Source organism: Puma concolor, chromosome B1 (assembly GCF_028749965.1).
Source record: "Puma concolor isolate L17-30 chromosome B1, mPumCon1.1.hap2, whole genome shotgun sequence".
In the NCBI taxonomy this organism is placed as follows: domain Eukaryota; kingdom Metazoa; phylum Chordata; class Mammalia; order Carnivora; family Felidae; genus Puma; species Puma concolor.
The window spans coordinates 128,580,080-128,601,690 of NC_141670.1; the positions used below are offsets into that span (position 1 = coordinate 128,580,080).

General features: G+C 36.6%; 1 long non-coding RNA gene across 3 annotated transcripts in view; it reads left to right on the forward strand.

Annotated features, from left to right (window-relative positions):
* Positions 1–21,611, forward strand: part of LOC147581876 (uncharacterized) — a 191,961-nt gene that overhangs the window by 102,668 nt on the left and 67,682 nt on the right. For all 3 annotated transcript variants that reach the window (XR_015250347.1, XR_015250345.1, XR_015250346.1), the window contains exons 3-4: positions 5,523–5,632; positions 7,808–7,861. This is a non-coding gene — a long non-coding RNA (uncharacterized LOC147581876). The remainder of the gene's footprint in view (positions 1–5,522; positions 5,633–7,807; positions 7,862–21,611) is intronic.

Sequence of the window (21,611 nt, forward strand, 5' to 3'; positions counted from 1 at the left end):
TCACAAACCGTGAGATCATGACCTGAGCTGAAGTCGGATGCTCAACCAACTGAGCCACCCAGGCGCCCCACCCAGTTTTGCTTATTGTTAACGTCTTACATTAGTATGGTACATTTGTCACAAGCAGTGAATCCATATTGATACATTATTTTTTTCTCTATCAGTCATTATTTAAAAAAATTAATTAATTAGAATTTTTTAAATGTTTATTTTTTGAGAGAGAGAGAGAGAGAGAGTGAGACAGAGCACGAATGGGGGAGGGACAGAGAGAGAGGGAGACACAGAATATGAAGCAGGCTCCAGGCTCTGAGCTGTCAGCACAGAGCCCAATGCAGATCTCACGAGCAGTGAGATCATGACCCGAGCTGAAGTCAGACGCCTAACTGACTGAGTCACCCAGGTGCCACTAATTAATTTATTTTTTAATTTACATCCAAGTTAGTTGCATGTAGTGCAACCATGATTTCAGAAGTAGATTCCAGTGATTCATCCCCTGTGTGTAACACCCACTGTTCATCCCAACAAGTGTCTTCCTTAATTGCCCCTTGCCCATTTAGCCCATTCCTCCTCCCACAACCCCTGTAGCAACCCTCTGTTTGTTCTGTATACTTAAGAGTCTCTTATGTTTTGTCCCCCTCCCTGATTTTATATTATTTTTGCTTCCCTTCTCTTATGTTCATCTGTTTTGTATCCTAAATTCCTCATATGAGTGAAGTCATATATTTGTCTTTCTCTGACTGACTAATTTTGCTTAGCATAATACCCTCTAGTTCCATCCACATAGTTGCTGACACATTATTAATAACTAACCTCCACATTATATTCAGATTTTACTATTTTTGTCCCTAATGTTCTTTTTCTGTTCCAGGATCCTATTCAGGATACCACATTACACTTAGGTGTCATGTTTCCTTAGCATCTTTGCTGTGTGACATTTTTTCACACTTCCTTGTTTTTGAGGAACGCTAGTCAGATATTTTATAGAATACACCTCAATTTAAAGTTGTCTGGTGTGGGGCGCCTGGGTGGCTCAGTCGGTTGAGCGTCCGACTCCAGCTCAGGTCATGATCTCGCCGTCCGTGAGTTCGAGCCTCGCGTCGGGCTCTGTGCGGACAGCTCAGAGCCTGGAGCCTGTTTCAGATTCTGTGTCTCCCTCTGTCTCTGACCCTCCCCCGTTCATGCTCTGTCTCTCTTTGTCTCAAAAATAAATAAACGTTTAAAAAAATTAAATAAAAAAGAATAAAGTCTGGTGTTTTTCTCATGGTTAGACTGGGGTCATGGGTGTTTGGGAGGATGAGGATGAAGATGAAGTATGGTTCTCATCATATTAAGTGTATTTGCTATCAACTTGGCTTATCACTGATGATATTAACCTTGATCACCTGATCAAGGTAATGTTTGTCAGGTTTCTTCACTATAAATACACTTTTATCTCTTCTTTTACTTTCCATACTCTACTCTTTGTAAACAAGTGACTAAGTGCAGCCCAAAATCAAGGGGAGGAGGGAGTTAAGCTTCACCTTCTTGAGGAGGAAAGTACCCACATAAACTATTTTGGAATTCTTTTGTATGGGAGATTTGTCTCTTTCCCTTTAACTTATTTTTTAAGTCATTTATTTATATCAGTATAGACTTATAGATATTAATTATATACTTTGAGTTATAATTCAATACTATGCTATTTATTTTGCTCTTAAATTGTTTAGTTTTAACTATTGGGACTTTTTTTTTTTGGTTGGCTCCTGTGTCCCATTATTTAGTTTTTGGATGTTTCCTTACTTTCTGACACTACAAGATGCTCCAGTATCATCTTGTATTTTCCCTCACCTAGTCTTAGAATTGGTCATTCTACAAAGGATCCCTGATTTCTTTTATTGGAGAATGGTAAACATTCTCCAAGTTTCAGAAACCAAGTTCTGAAATGTTTGTTGAAAATGTTTGTTGCCACTGGAGTATCATTGCTTCTAAGCCCTGGACAGAACTAAAAAATATTTGTATGTGTACTAACCTGTGTATGTACACATTTGCATCATTATTGCTTTACCCATCTCTATCTACAGTAACCTAAAACAGTTCATACTGGGGGCTGAGTGGCTCAGTTGGTTAAGTGTCTGACTCTTGATTTTTGGCTCAGGTCATGATCTCATGGTTCATGAATTTGAGCACTGCATCAGGCTTCATGGTGACAGTGTGGAGCCTGCTTGGGATTCTGCCTGCCTCTCCCCTGCTTACTCTCTATCTCTCTCTCAAAAACAGAAAACAAAAAACAAACAAAACCCAGTTCATACTGATGTCTTCCAATCTAATCTAGCATGCAGTGTTCCTTCTTGCCTTCTCCTTTTACATCTCTACATTCTTCTTTTCCAGTAGTGAGAAGCCTCCTCCCACCATCAGCCATACATTTACTAATTTGTTCAATCCCAGCACGTGTGTAACAGTTTCAGAATCATTAGCTTTTACTCCAGTATGAAATGACAGTATTTATGTCGTTCCTTATTGCTTTAGTTTTACAGTGTCCAGTCAACGGTGTAAAAGTTATTAAAAGGTGATTATCAAGAAAGTGCTTAAACTTTACTCTTAAAAAATGTTTTGAAATTATACAAAATATATACAACTACATTATTATTATGAAAGATTGGGGGAATGTAGAGGATAAGACACAAAACATGGCTAGGAGTTTGGTTTATATCTTTCTTAAATTTTTTTTTTAATGTTTATTCATTTTTGAGAGACAGAGCATGAGCGGGGAAGGGGCAGAGAGAGAGGGAGACACAGAATCAGGAAATAAACATGTCATGCTCTCTCTGTCAGCTATAGGAGAGAATATTCCTTTCTTTTTCCAGCTTCTGGTGTTCATTGGTAATACCTGGCGTTTTTTGGTTGGTAGATGCAGCACTCCAGGCACTCGACCATCATATCCCTATGGATCTTCGCAATATCTTCTCTCTGTGGGTGCCCCTGCTTACACAATGTTTCTCTCTCTTGTAAGGACACCACTCATATTGGATTGGGGCCCATTCGACTTGTGTATGACCTCATCTTAACTAATCTGCAATTAACATTTTTTTTTCAAATAAGGTCACATTCTGAGGTACTGGGGGGATAGAGCTTTACCACAACTTTTAGGGAGACACAATTCTACCTGTAGCATTGACTTCTCATTTTTTGCTATCAAAGCCATTAAAATGAGAATGATTGTGAGTACTTTTTTGTGTATGTGTGTGATAGTCTTCAGACAGAGTTTCAGAAGAGGAATTATCAGGTCAAATGGTGCATACCTTATATTTTTGTAACATTCTGCAAAATTGTCTTTACAAAAAGATTCATTCATTTGCCATCTTCCCAACTCTGTGTGAGAGAGCCCGTTCCACACATGCATATGAATACTTACTGTTATTGTTTAAAAAAAATATTGCCTTTCTATTGGGACAAAACATGATCTTAATAAAGTGGCAGATACAATATTTCCCTTTTTGGCTCTAAAGTAGCTTTGATTGTGTTCTAAATCTTTCAAAGCCTATTTCAGCTTTTTTTCCTTCAGAACCCAGAGGGGCAAAAAAAAGCTAACTCTTGGGTCTCAGTATCAGAGAGACCCATTCTTCCTTCTGTCCTCTCATCTGTCATCTGGGCTCTGCTCCAATCTCAAATTCTTTATTTCTTTTCCCAACTAAAAACAAATAAAAGTGGAAAAAATCTCCTGGATACATCAATGGATGCAAAAAGGTGTTGGGGATGGGGTTGATAAATGCTATTTATGCTAGCAATTTCTGAGCTTCAGTTAAACTGGTTAAAAGTTCCATTAATCACCCCTTATTTCCTAGTTAGACTTTTGTAGACTCTTGCAAAAGTGACCATTGTCATCTAAGAACACATCCTCAGAGTTTGGGGAGGGTACAGCAGCAGTTTTTCCAGGGATAGTGACTCCCATGTATGATTTGCCATCTCTTGTGAGGCCTCCTGGTACCTGTACCTGTGCTTGATGCATAGAACTCCAGACACAGTTGATGAAACCATGAATAAGGGGAAATTTTTACATCATAGCCACCTACATCAACCTGCTTTCTCCCTCTACCAGGTGAAAGTCTCCTTCTATTTTGAAAGAGAAGCATCCCTATCTTCACTGTGGCAGGCCAAAACTCTACAAAGGTTAACAGATGTCCAGTAGATTTTCAGAGGATTGCCCTAGAGAACTGAGTATTAACCAGTATGTGAAAGAATTGCCTAAAGCCAGGAGAAGAACCCACCAAAAAATTAGGGGGAACAGTAACTAGGGCTCAGATAGGGTCAGGGATAGAATCTGCTCCCATCAGCTACAGTGGAAAACCTCAAAATCCACAGGGTAGTGGACAGAGGAGTTTAGTACTAGAGTAAACACAGCACTTGTCCCACCTAACAAATGTTGAAAACAAGACCCAAAAGGATTAAGTAAAACTCAGAAATGTTTATAGGAATACAAAAATATCCAGGAACCAAAAAGCTAACATTCACAATTTCAGGGATCAGTGAAAAATTACCATGCAAAGAAGCAGGCCGATATCATGCATAATGAGGAGAAAAATCAGTTAATTAAAACTGACCCAGAGTGGCACAGATATTACCACCAGCAGATAAGGACATTCAAATAGTTTTACTGCAATCTATGCCATAGTTTAAAAAGCTAAAGGGAAGATTAAATGTGTTGAGACATAAAAGATTAAAAAAAGCAAATCAAATTTCTAGAGATGAAAACTCTAACGTCCGAGAGAAAAAATACACTGGAGGAGGGGCACTCAGTCAGTTAAGTGTCTGGCTCTTGATTTTGGCTCAGACCATGATCTCACGGTTGTAGAACTGAGCCCCACATCAGGCTCTGTGCTGATGGTGCAGATCCTGCTTGGGATTCTCTCTCTCTTTCTCTCTCTCTCTGCCCCTACACCCCTGCCCCTCAAAATAAATAAATAAATAAATAAATAAATAAATAAATAAATAAATAAATAAAAATAAATAAAAACTTAAAAAAATACACTGGAGGAAATATACAGTACATATCACTGAAGAAAATATTAACAAACCTGCAGACTGAAATAGAAACTATCCAAAATGAAACATAGAGAAAAACTTAAAAAAGGAACAGAGTATTAGTTATGAGAAAAAACTTCAAGAAACCTAATGTGCATGTAATTTAAGTCCCTGAAGGAATTTAGAAAAAATATTTGAAGAAATAATGGCTGAAAATTTCCAAATTTGATGAAGATCATAAACCTATAGATCCAAAAATTTCAATAATCTCTAATCACAAGAAACAGAAAATGGCATCATGGCACATAATAAATTGCTCAAAACCAGTGGTTTTGAAAAGAAAAATATGAAAGCAGCCAGGATGAAAAAAACATGTTATGTATATAGAGGAACAAGAATAAGCATGACATCAGATTTCTTTTAAAAAAACAAGTCACATTTAAGAATACAGTGAAGCAACAACTTTAAGGTACCAGAACGAAAAGCTAGAATTCTATATCCAGCAAAATGTTTCTCATCAGCAGATTTGTGGTACAAGAAGTGCTAAAGGAAGTCTTTCAACAAGAAAATGATACCAGATAAAATTGTGCATCTACACAAAGGAATAAAGGCACAGGAAATGCCAATTGCATAGGTAAGTATATGACTTTTTTTCTGTTATTTAAATTTTTAAAAAGATAATTAACTAAACAAAATTAATAATAGTGTATGTGGGGATAATACATATGTAGGACCAAAATGTAGGACAAAAAGAGCAGAAGGGTTGCCTAGGGAGAAATGGAAATATACTCTTGTAAGGTTCTGATGCTATATGTGAAATGACATACTATCACTTGAGATAGTGATAAGTTAAAATGAGTCCTTGGTGATGACCCTTAAGCCACCATTAAAATAATAAGACAAAGATTTATAGCTAATAAATTGGAAAAGGAGAAAAAAAAGGAACCATAGAAAAGGATTAATCCAAAGGAAGTCTGAGAAAAGGAAGAGAGAGAGAACCAAGAACAGGTGGGACAAATAGAAAACAAATATCAAGATGGTAGATTTAGACCTAATGCTACCAATAATCACATTACATACAATTGGTTTAAGGTCATAATGGGACATTATAAAGGTGCAGGTATTGGTTTTCCACAAATATTCTTCCCCTTTCTCAAATAATAAAACTTCTGACTACTACCTGTGTACGTGATTGCCCAATAGAGACAACATTTCCCAGCCACCCTTGCAGCCAAATGTAGCCATATGACTACATCCTGGCCAAAGATCCAAAAACACAAGCGTTGTGTACATTTCTAAGATGTGCCCCGAAAAGGAGTGGTCTTGTGCACTCTATTTTTTCCCCTTTTCCACAGTTTGGGAGATGGTGAGAGCCATCTTAGCCAACGTGGACCATCTTGTAATCGGATAAAGAAACGACATGTCAAGAATGGCAGGGTTACACTACCAACCCTTGGCTGTATACCTCTGAACTACTTCAAGAGAGAACAATAAACTTCTACCACATACAAGCTGCTTTCTTAATATGGTTTACCCCAAAGCATACTCTGAGATAAGGACTTGTTTGCCATTAATTTATTTGGGAAGTCATCCTAGGAAGCAAAGGCAAGAGAGAAAAGGCAATAAAGGGTGCACTGATGTGTGGGTAACTGCTGGAGGCACATCCTATGGGATATGCCCCAAGAAACTCACCTTAAAATAACCCAGCACTATTCAGGCATTCTGGGACATTTACTGACTAACTCCCTTTCCCACTGGATGGTGTTTCTTCCCTAGGGTATTTACTCTCCAGGGCTGTCACTTTTCCAGAAACTGCCTTCATGTGCCACTTCAGGTGAAGCTATCAGCAGTGTGGGGTAGCATCATGTCTGGGTAATAGAGTATTACTCTTGTGAGTATGTTTTCTCATGTAAAAGTAGCCCAGCTGTCACAATTAAAATGGAAAATTTCTGGGGCACCTGGGTGGCTCAGTCAGTTGAGTATCCAACTTCGGCCCAGGTCATGATCTCATGGCTCATGGGTTTGAGCCCCACATCGGGCTCAGTGCTGACAACTCAGAGCCTGAAGCCTGTTTTGGATTCTGTGTCTGCCCCTCTGTCTCTGCCCCTCCCCTGCTTGCACTCTGTCACTCTCTCTCTCTCAAAAATAAATAAACATAAAAAATTTAAAAACATGGAAAATTTCTAATAAGAAAATTGTAATTATTTACTATTTTGCTCCAGAGATATTGGACTCAATCCTTTAAAAATAGTGCAGAATCACTACTTTTTTGATATTGCTTTATGGAATAAGAATAAGCATTAAGCACTCAGATTTGTGTAATCAACTAACACTTCACAAATTTGGTGTAAAAGCATTAATTTATGGCCTTTGTAATTTTAGTAATTACTTATTTTCCATTATTTTATTAAAATTTTCAAGGTCTAGCTGGTCATTTCTTTTACTATTTATTATGGATATTCTGGCATCATGAGTTAGGTAATAATACCATAAATACTCAGCTTCTTTACTTGTTTGTCACATCAGAAATTCCCAGACACCATACCTTAAATATTTTTACTAGTAAGCATAGTATGTGTTTTATGTTGGGGTAATAAGTTATGTGCCCAGTACGTGGCCTCTGGTTTCTCATTTAATGCACAGTAGGTGTAAATTAATATATCACAGCACAGCTTTTCTGAGGGCTATAACTAGACTGTGCCTACAGCTGGTTTGCAGTAGAGAAAAGTCTCTTCTAAAAGAGCTACCACTTTGTGCTCATGTCCAAAATTTAAAGATTTCCTTCTTGGATGTGCCATATGTTTTACAGATTCTACTTTGTAGAACTTTTAAAAATGGTCTTGGAGAAGCTCAAGAGTTTCAGGTAAGGAATTGTTTATTTTTACATTGCTCGTAATTGGGAAGTTAATTTTTCATTACTAAGGTTTGACAAATATGTACTATAGGGAGATACTAACATAAGATCTGATAGACATTTCAAAGTTATTTTGGGGGGCACGAAGAATGCTAATAGTTTTTAAAGTTATATTTTGTGAATGTATAAATGGAAATCAGGATATGATTCAAAAATGAATGACTACCATTTAATTTTTAAAAAACATTTCTTTAATGACTACATTTGGATGTACCATTCAAGCCAGTTTTAACACACCTAAGATTTTGGAAATGAGGTTATACAGTTATCCCTTCCATTAAAACAAAGGTTTCAGAATCCAGTACTGCTAGATTCCATCATTACTGCCCAAACCAGATATAAGATATCAGCAACTATATAAGTAAGGTGAAGACTTCCAATGACAAGAATAATTTGAAAGAATACATCATCAGAGTCTTCTGGCGTGACAGCTGATGGTGGATGAAATGGTACTTGTTTTCAGGGTGTGAGTTTTACAGTTATAGTATAATGCTGTAAGATGAAGTTGCAAGAAAAATCATTATTATATACACTGTTCTTGGGAGTATCAGTCAGTGTAAACTTATATAGAGGGTAATTTGGTAATATTTCTCAAAAAACAAAATGTGCCTTTGGTCTAGCAATTCCGTTGCTAAGAACTTATCTTACTTGAACTAACATACAAAAATAATGTGTACATGGATGCCCATTTCTGCAGATTGTAATGCAAGAACTAGAAGGAACTTAAATATATGTCAACAGGAAATTAAGTAAGTTATAGAACAATCATGCGTGTGATGACATTGAACTATTACAAAGCATGAAGTTTATTTTTATGTACCAATGTGGAAATTTTCCAAAATATATTTTTAAGGGAGAAAAGAATGCAGAAAAGCAGGCATATTATGTTTCTCACATGCAGAAAACAAATGTGTGTGTGTGTATTTGTATTCTTGTATATATCCCCCAATTTTCTATAATGAAACCCAAGAAACTATAATTTTATAGTTCATTCTGCAGAGTAAGACTTGAGTTTGGAGTACAGAGAGTTATTTATTTTTTGCTTCCTGCCTTCAGTCTATTTGAATTTATAAAAAGAAAGTCATGTGCGTATGTAGTTTTTATAATAAAAATTACATTAAAAATAAAATTGAACTATTTTTAAAGACCTCCAACGTACTGATAATGAAACTATAGACAAAAATAATACCATAGGTTCATTGGAGGCGCCTGAGTGTCTCAGTCAGTTAAGTATCCGACTTCGGCTCAAGTCATGATCTCACGGTTCGTGAGTTCGAGCCCCGCGTCGTCGGGCTCTGGGCTGACAGCTCAGAGCCTGGAGCCCGCTTCACATTCTGTGTCTCCCTCTGTCTGTGCCTCTGCTGCTTGCACTCTGTCTCTTGCATTGTCTCAAAAATAAATAAACATTAAAAAAATTTAAAAAAAAACCCACATAGGTTCATTGATATTCTAATCCTAATTTTATTCAAACACACTACCTCCAAGGAATGACTTGGGTAAATTGATTTTTTCAGTGTTTAATATTTATTTTTGAGAGAGAGAGAGAGAGCACGAGCCAGGGAGGGGCACAGAGAGAGGGAGACACAGAGTCTGAAGCAGGATCTAGGCTCTGAGCTGACAGCACAGAACCCACTGGGGGACTCGAACCCACAAAGCGTGAGATCATGACCTGAGTGGAAGTAGGACACTTAACGGACTGAGCCACCCAGGCGCCCTGGTAAATTGGTATTTGATGACTTTTAGTTGTCTCTGATTTTACTTCTTTCATTTGGTTTGTTTGGTTTGTTTATTTACTTAATTCTGGTTTTTTGAGAGTAATCATTTTTCTTGATTTTTTTCTTATAAAATAATACTGGTTTACTAAAGAAGTCTATATAAGTTATAACCACATTTTGCAGGCATAGTTTAGTTTTCCAGTGTGTTAAGTTACAAAATAGCCACAGGCAAATTCCATTCTGGCAAATTCTCCATTATGAGTACTAAGGGATTGGAATGGGTTCTGGGGAGAGTTGCTACAGGATTTGCTAGCCATTGTCTCCATGGGGATCATGGGCTCCTGTCTTTACTGAATTTAGTCTCTGAAAACGGGGCCTGAATATGATGTAGAAAGTTCCTCTCCAGGAAGAGTCCTTGCTTTGTTGCTCAAGCTGCATGGGTGTTTTGAGAACCACTTCTAGTCTGGAAGGAGAGGCTTATTTCTTTTATGCAATTTTTATTAGTGAAGTATTTAAAAATACTTTTATTGTCATTTATATTTTGGAAAGTATTGAAAAATTGATTGCAAGTATCAATCCTTTTATCCATCAGCTAGTCAAACATTCACAATCACACCCTCCGGGGACAGTTGTTAATATTATATTACTATTGAGTATTTTTGTGCATTTGAAATACATAGTTGCATTAAATGTATCTATCACCTTATACTCTTTTTTATCTAAATTATATGCCTTTCCTCTCATTGTTGAAAACTGTTCCTAAACATAAATTTTCACAGATGCTTAATATTCCATTCTGAATTTACCATGTTTTGCTCCATTGGTCTAAATTTGGATATTTAAGTCAATTCCATTTAAAATTTTTATCCATTATAAAGAAGGCTGCTAATAAAACTTTCTATAATAATTCCCACCTATAGTTCTGATGATAATTTTATTTGTTTCTGTTTCCTTTTTAAATTTGTGGGCATATTTTGGAATAAGGCTGCTAAAGTTTTTTGTTGTTTTTTTTTTTTTTCTTACTGCAAGTTTCACATATGTATGCAGGCAAACTAGCCATCTCAGATTAAGGGAAGAATATTACAGAGATGTCAAGGGTCACTTGAACTGTTAGCATCTGTATTTATTTATCTGCATGCATCAAAATAATGAACAAAAAACACAGGAAAAAAATTGGACTAAAATGGTTGAAATGACCATAGCTCTCATGTACGGTCATTGGTTCATCATAGTTCTCATCAAGTGCTTTATAAACAAAATGAATTTAAGTATAATCTTGAGTTGCTGTTTAATAAGTTGTCTCACTTCAGATTTCATTTGAAGTGAGAGATTTCTTGCTTAAAATATATGAAGGACCATTAAAAAGGGGATTTGACCGTCAAATGACAGCACACAGGGCTAGAGGAAAAGCCTAAGGAAGTCCTGTTTGTGTTATTTACCTCCTAAATCATGTAGAAAATCTGTTTTCTTACAGGGGAATGGAGTTGTTACTCAATTCATGCACAGGTTGATTATCCCCTTTATATGTAAGCAGTCCTCACTTTGTACAGTAGTGTGGGGCAGTAAAAATAATTGTGCAAATGATCTTACAATCCATAGGGGGAAGAATCATGATTGTTCTGTGATCTTTAAATATTTCTTGTCAAAACATTAAAAACACCTTTACTGTTTACACATGTATATACATGGTTACATGTACAGTAAGGACATACGAAAATAGTAAAAGGAATGTTTGGTACACTGTTATATAAAACATATTAATGTGTTTTATTTGTAAAACTTAGGTGTAGTTTCAACAATGCTTGTCTTCTTGTTGTATGACTTACAAGAAGGAGTAAGAAACCTTTCTATGTGTTGGCCAATTGTTGTGCTCATTTTCTTAAAATGTTTATTTATTTTGAGAGAGAGAGAGAGAGAGAGAGAGAGAGAGCGAGCATGTGCATGAGCAGGGGAGGGGCAGAGAGAGAATCCCAAGCAAGGTTTGCACTGTCAGAGCAGAGCTGGACACGGGGCTTGAACCCATGACCCATGAGATCATGGCCTGAGCCAAAATCAAGAGTTGGAGGCTTAACTGATTGAGCCCCCCAGGCGCCCCTGTTATATTTCTTTTAAGTTTGAATCACCTCCCCACATTCCCAAATTCCCACTCCTGTGGTTGCAGTGTTGGAAAATGTATTTGAGAATTCCTTTTATGTGGAGCTTTTTTGCTGGATTCATTTCCTCTGGGACATATTTATGCTTTTTATCACAATCATTTTTCCCATTTACATTTGTCTTCATGAAGCAGAACTATACACTTCACTGCCTGTGCATGAGTTGAGTAACAGATGCTCAGTGATCGATCACCAACAAACTTTGAAAAGAAGTGACATGATTGCTTTCTAATCATAATGCATGTCTTTTACTTATGTCATGATTTGTGGACCGAAGACCTAGCAGAGAAGTTAAAACTTCATGTAATGGCACTGAATGTATGTGATAACTGAAAATTGAATTTTTGGAGGACGTGTGTTATTTAACTGATCCGTGGTAACTGAAATTTCTGTATATGCGAATCATGCAAAGTCGGGACTGCCTGTATTCTCTGCTTAAACTGGACTGTCATAATTCTGTTGGAGTTTCTGAGACTGGAGTTAAATGAATTAATATTCATCACAAAACAAAGTGAAAGTCTAATTATCTTGTTTAGTTTGCCGGTGCATGTTATTTTCTGACATGATTCCTGGGTCAAACATTTAAAAAAAATTTTTAACAGAGATACAGAGAGAGAGAGAGAGAGAGAGAGAGAGAATGAGTGGGAGAGGGGCAGATAGAGAGGAAGACACAAAATCTGAAGCAGGCTCCAGGTTCTGAGCTGCCAGCGCGAAGCCTGCGCAGGGCTCAAACTCATGAACCGCGGGATCATGACCTGAGCTGAAGTCAGACGCTTAACCGACTGAGTCACCCAGGTGACCCTGGGTCAAACATTTTTATTTGTTTGTGAACTATTAAAATTCTCGTCTTCTGCATCATTGCTATTATTATTTTGTAAATGTTAAGTATGACCATGTAGCACTCAGAAAATTCTGAACAACACGGAGACATTTTTAATGCATTTGCCATATACATGTTAGTTAAAAGCAAGGTATAGCATTTTTAAAACCTTATTTTGAAATACAGTAAAACCTTGGATTGCGAGTAACTTGTTCTGTGGGTGTTCTGCAAGACAAGCAAATATTTCTAATAAATTTTTTTTTTTCAAAAATTTTTTTTTCTCTAATGAATCTGCCTAATTTTCATTTATTTTTTTTTTCAACGTTTATTTATTTTTGGGACAGAGAGAGAGCATGAACGGGCGAGGGGCAGAGAGAGAGGGAGACACAGAATCGGAAACAGGCTCCAGGCTCTGAGCCATCAGCCCAGAGCCCGACGCGGGGCTCGAACTCACGGACCGCGAGATCGTGACCTGGCTGAAGTCGGACGCTTAACCGACTGCGCCACCCAGGCGCCCCTCTAATAAATTTTAACTTGATAAACAAGTCATGTCTTATAAGTAGTATGTGATGCCTAATGTCACATGATCACGACTACCACAGTGGTTGTTGAAATTCACTTTGATACACAAGTTCTTTGGATTACAAGCATGTTTCCAGAACAAATTATGCTCCAAACCCAGGTTTTACAGTAATCACAGATTCATCGGAAATTTCAAAGGGGAGTAAGGGAGGTTCTGTGTACCTCTCACCCAGTTTTCCTCAGTGGTTACATCTTATGTAACTACAGCACAATATCAAGACCTGGAACACACACTGGCACAACGTATGTGTATAGTTCTGTCATTTTATCACCTGTATAGATAGGTGTACCACCCAGGCAAGATGAAGAGCTAGTCTATCACCACGAAGTGCTCCCTCATGCTACTCCTTCAGAGCCACACCCACCTCTTCCCCTCCTCCCACCCATCTTTCACACCTGGCGACCACTCGTCTGTACTTTTGTCCTTTCAGAACTGACCACAGTTTTATTCTTTTCATTGCTGAATAGTAATCTGTGTGTGTAATATACGTTTCAATTTTGTCCGTATATTAAACAATTATATAAATTGTTCCATATTATTTTATCTTTTTGCAATTCCCTGAGAACTCAAGGTGATGTTTATGAGATTCATCCATCTTGATCATTGCTGATCTATTTTATAAATAGCCTATAGTGATAGTTTTAAGCATCCAATTCGAGAATCTTTTAACTCTTAAAATCTATACTATAGCCACTACTAGAGTATTTTTATTGATTTATAGTATTTTATATTTAATTTTCGATTTACTTTTCACTTGTTTCTCTTTTTTGCTTTCTTTTGGAAAGACTTGATTTATAATTTTATTTCTCTCATTTTATTTGAAGTAATACATTTTTTTCTGTTCTTCCAATGAATACCTCACCTTTTTAAATATGCATCGTTGTATCAAAAAATCTTTAAGTTAAGGGGTGCTGGGGGGCTCAATCGGTTAAGCATCTGACTTTGGCTCAGGTCACGATCTCACGGTCCGTGAGTTCGAGCCCCGCGTCAGGCTCTGTGCTGACAGCCCAGAGCCTGGAGCCTGCTACAGATTCTGCATCTCCCTCTCTCTCTGTGCCCCTACCCAGCTTGCACTGTTTCTCTCCTTTCTCTCTCTCTCAAAAATAAACATAATTAAAAAAAATCTTTAAGTTAGTACATATCTTTACATTTTTTGCAAACTTGTAGGATACCTTCCTTGGATCACGACCTCGAATTTTTATGTGAGTATTCTATTTCCATCACCGGTTTTTGCTAACTCCCACTCTGGTAGTCTTTACTGTCATTGCTTCCACTGATTTACATTTCAGTGTCTTTTTTCTCCATTCTCTCCTGAAATCTTCTGTAGTTTATTATTACTGTAATTGATTTATTCTTCTTACTGTGATTTATTTATTACTAAAATTTTTTGGTGTGATTTGCAAGTGACAAAAAATGATCTAGTCTATGAGAATATATTTACATCATCTTTTCTCTCTTAATTTTTTTATTATGGGAATTTCAAACATATAGAAAAGTAACTAAAGAACTATGTACACCCATATGTCTATCACCTAGACTAAAAATTTTGTTAAGTTTTTGGCATATGTGCACTCTCTATCTATACACACTCATGTGCGTGCACACACACACACACACACACACACACACACGCACGTTAGCTAAACAACCTAAAAATAAATTCACAGATATCTTGATACTTGATCCCCAAATGCAAATAGCTTAGTATGCTTCTCTAAACTAAAGAGAGGTCTAATACATATAAAATGTCATTAACATATATAAAAATTTTAGCAACCATTCTCTAATATCAACTAGTACTGAGTATATATTCAGATTTTGTCAATTTTTCCAAATTTTTCAATATCTTTTTTCAAACTGGGATTCAACCAAAATCTACACATTGCATTTATCTGTTATATCTCTTAAATCTTCTTAATCTAGCAAAGGGTCTATGCCTTCACTATTTTCATGACATTCATTTTTGAGAATGACCCACTCATTGAATTTGCTTGATTACTTCTTTATGGTGTCAATTAACTTATTCCTCTATTTTTTGTATTTCCTATTACCTGTTCATATATACCTTTGAGTGATATTGGAGCTGGTATAGAATTCAAGGCTGACAGTTATTTTTTGTTTGCTAACAGTCTAATTTATATTCCTTTGCAGACAATCTGTCTTCTCTCTGACTCCTTTTAATATTTTTTTCTGCTTTGGTATTCTATAGTTCCAGCAAGAGGTATTTTGGAGTAGATTTATATTTTTATTGTGCTTTGGGTTCTTTGTGGTTTTTAAATCAAATGGTTCTTGTCATTCATTAATCATAAAATATTAATCATAAAATTGAATATTATCAAACGTCATCTCATTGAATATGTTTTTTTTGTTTTTGTTTTTCAAGTTTATTTATTCATTTTGAGAGAGTGCAAGTGAGGGAGTGGCAGAGAAAGAGAAGGGGAGAGAGAGAATCCCAAGCAGGCTCTGCACTGTCAGTGCAGAGGCTCAAATTCAGGAACCCTGAGATCATGACCTGTGTGGAAGTTGGACACGTAACAGATTGAGCCAACCAGGCTCCACTCATTGCATATGTTATGACTTTAGTCTTCTCTCTTTCTGGAACTCCCATATCTTGTATGTTGGACATTTTCATTTTATTTTTCCATGTTTCATCTGTTCTCTTTCATATTTCCCCTTCCCTTACCTCTTTCACTCTGTTATCCCTGGGTAGTTTCTTCAGAACTATCCTCCAGTTCTCTAATCTAAATCTCAGCAACCCCATGTACTTTGTTATTCATTCATCCTCAATTTTTAAAATTTCAATCTCGAATTCCAAAATTCTTCTTTTTCTTTCTTTCTTTTTTTTTTTTACAGAAGCTCTATTCCTTTTTTCCTATATCTTGATTTTTTTAAATCATGTTCTCTTCTTTCCTTGTAGTTTTGGCTCTTTTTATTATTTCCTTAATAACTTAAAATATACTTATTTTATAGTTTATTTAACATATTTTCTAAAGATTTTAAGTAATTTCTACATTCAACATGGAGCTCAAAGTCACAACTCTGAAATCAAGATTCACATGCTTCACCAACTGAGCCAGCTATATGCCCCTCTCATTTTATTTATTTATTTATTTATTTATTTATTTATTTATTTAATTTTATGTTTTATTTTTTCAGGTAAACAAATATGTTTATTTACAAACATATTGAGTTATGTTGAATTCAAGAATTTGATCCATTTTTCAAAGAAACTGCACCTCTTAAAATGCTCCTTTTCACATCTGTTTAATGGATTCATTGCAACATCCTTATTTCTTAAGCAGTCGGTGTCTTACTATAAAAAAAAAAAAAAAGGTGCAGCAAATCCAGATCCAAAGTATGCAGTCATCATAATTCATAACTGCCTCTTGTTTTCCACTGAAAATGGCACACTCTTCCCTGGGCCCTCCACATGGTGGCTCCTTGGGACCACAGAGGTTGTGAGACGCTCTCTCCCAACATAGTGCTGTTGGGACTTCTGCGAAAGGCGCAGAGACCCAAAATGGTAGAAATTCATCTTATTTGATTTTCTGAAGCTTTTGGGTTCTAATCCCCCCGTTGATTGTATTGCTTACTGTAGTAGGCTTGGAATTTGGGGTTCAGGTCAGCTTTATTGATGATTGTGTGTATATTTGTCCAGGGCCAGAGAATAATGCTGAAGGAAAACAACGGTCAATCTAGATTTCTACAGTGTTGATGCAGAGTAGCCTTGCATTTTCCTCTATCAGGTTTTTCAAATTTAAGAGTTGGGAATACATCTTCATGCTGATATTTTTCCTATTCCATAAGATAACATAAACTGAATCTTCACTTTCTCAAATGGATTTTTACTTTTAGAATCCTGTGAGAGCCTTTGGAAGAGATGGTGTCTTTTTTTTTTTTTTTTGTCTCTGGAACTTTGGGGTGGAAAGGTTGTCTTACATTGAAGGGGCAGCCCCTTGGGGCCCTAACTTCAGGAAATGTCTTGTTTCCACCTCTTTATAGTATGTGCATTCAAGGCCACATCTCTTGCCCCATGTGGAAATTGAAACCTTTGCTTCTGGGCCCTAGGTCATACAACTGCACTACTTCTCTCTGACTGATTTCATTTGTCTCGTAAGTTGCTTGTTTGGGCTCCTCCCTGGCACCTAGATGTTTCCGTTTCTTTCATTTGACCTCAGCTATGTATGTTTGTCTTTCTGTTACACTTGTACTTAGCATTTTAATATTTTAGTATCTTTAAATTTTATTTTATCTTAAGGCCACTATGTTCAAAGTCAGCCAAATATTAATTGTAAGTATATGGAAACATTGAGATTGTCAAAAATTTTATTTTTCACTGATACGCTTGGTATTTCAGAATAAAACGTTTAAAGGGTGATACAAAACTTATTTTCATACATACTATAAACTGGGAAAATATGGGAATGTAAAATAAATTGGGAAAACAAGTGCCATGGATGTTAACACTCAGATGTTGAATTCACAAAAATAAAGGTCTTGCCATACTATTTCCAATGTTAAAGTGATTTAATTATATTTTCAATTGTAAATCAATCCAGTTTCTTATAAATAAGGGTTGGACTGGGAAGTGGGAGGTCATAATAGGGAGCAATATAGTTACAGGTAGCTTATCATAACTTTGAGTTTCAGTTATTTCTTCCTTTGACAATTAAGGCAATAGTTCATTTTTGATGTCAGAGATGTATGTCTAGTGGAAAGACATTCCAGGGGAGATACAGGTACATGAAGAAAAAGCAAGAGCACAGTGCATGTAAACAATATCATTTCCAAAGAAACATGAGTTCAGAATAAAGTCTCTTCCTCAAATGGAACAATATTTCAACCTCTGTCATTACACAATAAGATGGGTCAAGAGGGATAACAAATGACCCAATATTTTTAAAAATCTTGTTGAGGGGTGCATGGCTGGCTCAGTTCGTGGAACATCTGACTCTTGATCTTGGGGTTGTGAGTTCGAGCCACACACTGAGTGTAGAGATTACTTACAAAATTTTTTCTTTAAGGTTTATTTATTTTTCAGAGAGAGAGAGAGAGCAAGTGAGTGAGTGGGGTTGGGTAGAGAGATAGGGAGGCACATAATCCAAAGCAGCCTCTGTTCTCTGAGTGGTCAGCAAAGAGCCTAACATGGGACTCAACCTCTCAAACCATAAGATCATGACCGGAGCCGAAGTCAGGCGCTTAACTGACTGAGCCATCCAGGTGCCCCATAAAAAAAATAAAATCTTAAAAAAAAAAAAAAAGGATCTTGTTGAAGAAAAAGTTAGACATTTTTCAAATGAAAATATTTATACTGAAAAAAGACCTTGAATTGTGTAGCTAAGAATTTAACATCTATTTTAAAATTTTTGTTTTAAAGTAAACTCTATCTCCGACATGGGGCTAGAACTCATGACCCCAAGATCAAGAGTCTCATGTTCAGACTGACTGAGCTAGCCAGGTGCCCCAAAATGAGAGTAATTTTATTTATTTAATATTGTTTTTTAAGTAAACTTTACAACCCACATGGGGCTCAAATTCATGACCCCGATGGGGTGACTGGGTGGCTCAATTAAGCCTCCGACTGGCTCAGGTCATGATCTCATGGTCCATGAGTTTGAGCCCCATGTCCAGCTCTGTGCTGACAGCTCAGAGCCTGGAGCCTGGTTCAGATTCTGTCTCCCTCCCTCTCTCTCTGCCCCTCCCCTGTTTTTTTTTTTCTCTCTCTCTCTCAAAGATAAATAAAATATTTTTAAAAATTTTTAAAAAATTCATGACCCTGAGATCAAGAGTCACATGCTCTACTGACTGAGCCACCCAGGCGCCCTTAATGGCATCTAATTAATTAATTAATTAATTTTCAACAGCATCTATTTTAAAATTAGAATCACTCTGCATTCGAGCTCTGCTACTACCTCTGTCGCTTTTGGGAAAATAACATAAATTCTCTCTCAGTTTACTTATCTATAAAAAGACAGTAATAATAAACTCCCATGTTGCTACTGGGAATTAAAATGGCATGCTCATAAAAAAATAAAGTGACATATTCATAAAATACCCTGTGTACAACACTTCGCACAGTGCCTGCATGCAATGGTCACTAACTCAATAGCTACTACTGTGAAATCAGCACAGAGATTTCTGAATCACTAGAGGTGAAAAAGGCTCCAGGAGACTAGAAATGTGAGAAGCTTATCTCTTAACTAGCTAGCTCAAATTCTGGGATTTCTTAGGCACAACAAATAGAAAGATGATATTATTCTTATAGCTTGAAAATATTGTGGTGGGAATTTTCTTATTATGAGAATTGCAATTTACAGAAAACTAAGCCTTATTTGAGAAGGAAAGAGAAATACTGCTTTTTGTGAATAAGCCTCTATGGGTGCTCTATGTTAATGTGTTTGTTCTGGTAGAAATACTTTTATTGTTACCTACTTGGGATAAAGATTGTAAAGGGAAAGTTTTCAGGCAGCCATAAATCTTTTTTTCCCTTGGGTCAAAGAGTTTCAATAATTTTTGAAAAAGTTTCGATAATTTTTGTAATGATTAGAAAGCATACTGCCTATGAGTAAAGAAGTCTATTCTTTGCTTTTAATTTGCCTACCCATTTTTCTAAGCAAATTTGTTTAGGGAAAAAAAAGTCTCTTCTAGACTTGGAAAAAAACTTATAACTATCTTACTCTTTTGAAAAGGCAGTGGTGACATTGAGTCACCTGAGCTCCATCTCTGGGCAACAGTGACAAATGGTCACTTGCAGTGCAAAGATCAAGTGCTGAGAGTGTGAGGTCAGCTGCTTTACACGACACCTAATGGGACTGTCATTTCTCAGGATCCCCAGCCAAAGGCAGGATGGCGACATGGTGTACCCATCACTAAGGTGCCATGTCTGGCATCTAAATGGAGCTCAGTAATTCCAGTGGAGCCAAGTTATTAGAGATCTAATTGCCATTGTCTAATAAATTCTTTTGAGGTCTTTGTGTTGGTTCACTTAAATATTCAATGTATCTGGCTTGAAGCAGTTATTAAAAATGTAATTGTTTTGTAAATTTTTATCTTTCAATTCCAAAACACCCTCATGAATTAATAAACAGTGTTCAGATAAAATAAGAATATTCATCAATAATGCAAGATTTTCTGTGTCATTGGGGGGTGTAACCTTACTACGCTGTTGATCAGAAACTCTGGGGAAATAACATATCTCTTGTAATACACTTCCATCTTGGATATTCTAGATCATGTTTAGCTGGAGAGTTTTTACTCTGAATGAAAATGTTTTTATTCATATCTTATTACCAGTAGAGTTTATTTGAACTCATCATCATCCTAAGTTTATTTTCAGTTATTACTTTCTGGCTTGCCTCTCCAAAGCTAGCTATGAATACACAGTGGACTTTAAAATAGCAAGGCTATTTTGTTTTAAAGTGAGCAATGATAGCCTTGTCCCCAGCTAGGGAAATAGAACATAAAGCTTCCCAAGGCATTTACATGTTTCCCAAAAGACTGACCCATAGTCAACAAATGGGGAAATATAAAAACTTCTCCAAAGGGATGGGTGCTTCCTTAAGTGAACTGATTGACAGCTCTGGGCTTGCCCAGTGACACTGTCATCTGAGGGACCCTACGCTTTTTTTCCCAGGTTTTCTGAAGTCTCTCGGGTATCATAAGGGGACAGACCCCTGTGGTACTGCCAGGGCCCTCTCTGTCAGAGGGCTAAGACCTGGACTAATTCATTGCAGTGCAGTTTAATTAAACTGCACCAGAGTTGTTTCCCTGGTAAAATAAGTGTGGGAAGAGAATGTGTGTCAAAAGGGACATGCCCCTTACTGTGTGTGCTTTATTGTTACACCGCAGCTAATATATTGTGGGAATTCCCATGGAGTCAATGATAAACTGTATTATCGAGCTCCATAAAATAGGCATTCTACTAGTGCAGGTTACTGTAGCTCACAATTCTATTAATCCTTCTAATTTATTATATTATAGCTGTATGTGAGGTCTCATAAATTTATTATACCCCTTTCATCTAAAAAAACCCCACCATGCTTGTTTCTCCTCTCAAATAAAACCTTTTATTATTTGCTGTGTCTGTCTCTAAAAATGTAATAGCCCCTTGTAAGAAAATATAATTACTGGCTGAGAAATGTAAACTGCATTTGACATGTCTTCTACTCTAAAATTAAAAAATTCTATTAAACCTTGCTATATGTGTACAAATACTGGTACATGAAGACCCATCAGCTTTTTGTTTCCAGTTTTCTGGCAACAACTTCCTATAAATGACATCTTTAGTATTTTTACTGTTTTCATCATTTTGTTTATGATAAAGGAATTTACTTATAGTATTCTCTCCTCTTTATCATTTACACCAGAAGTCAGCAGAAGGGCAGACATAACATCTGCTTTGTTCACGTCTATATCTCCAATGCCAAGT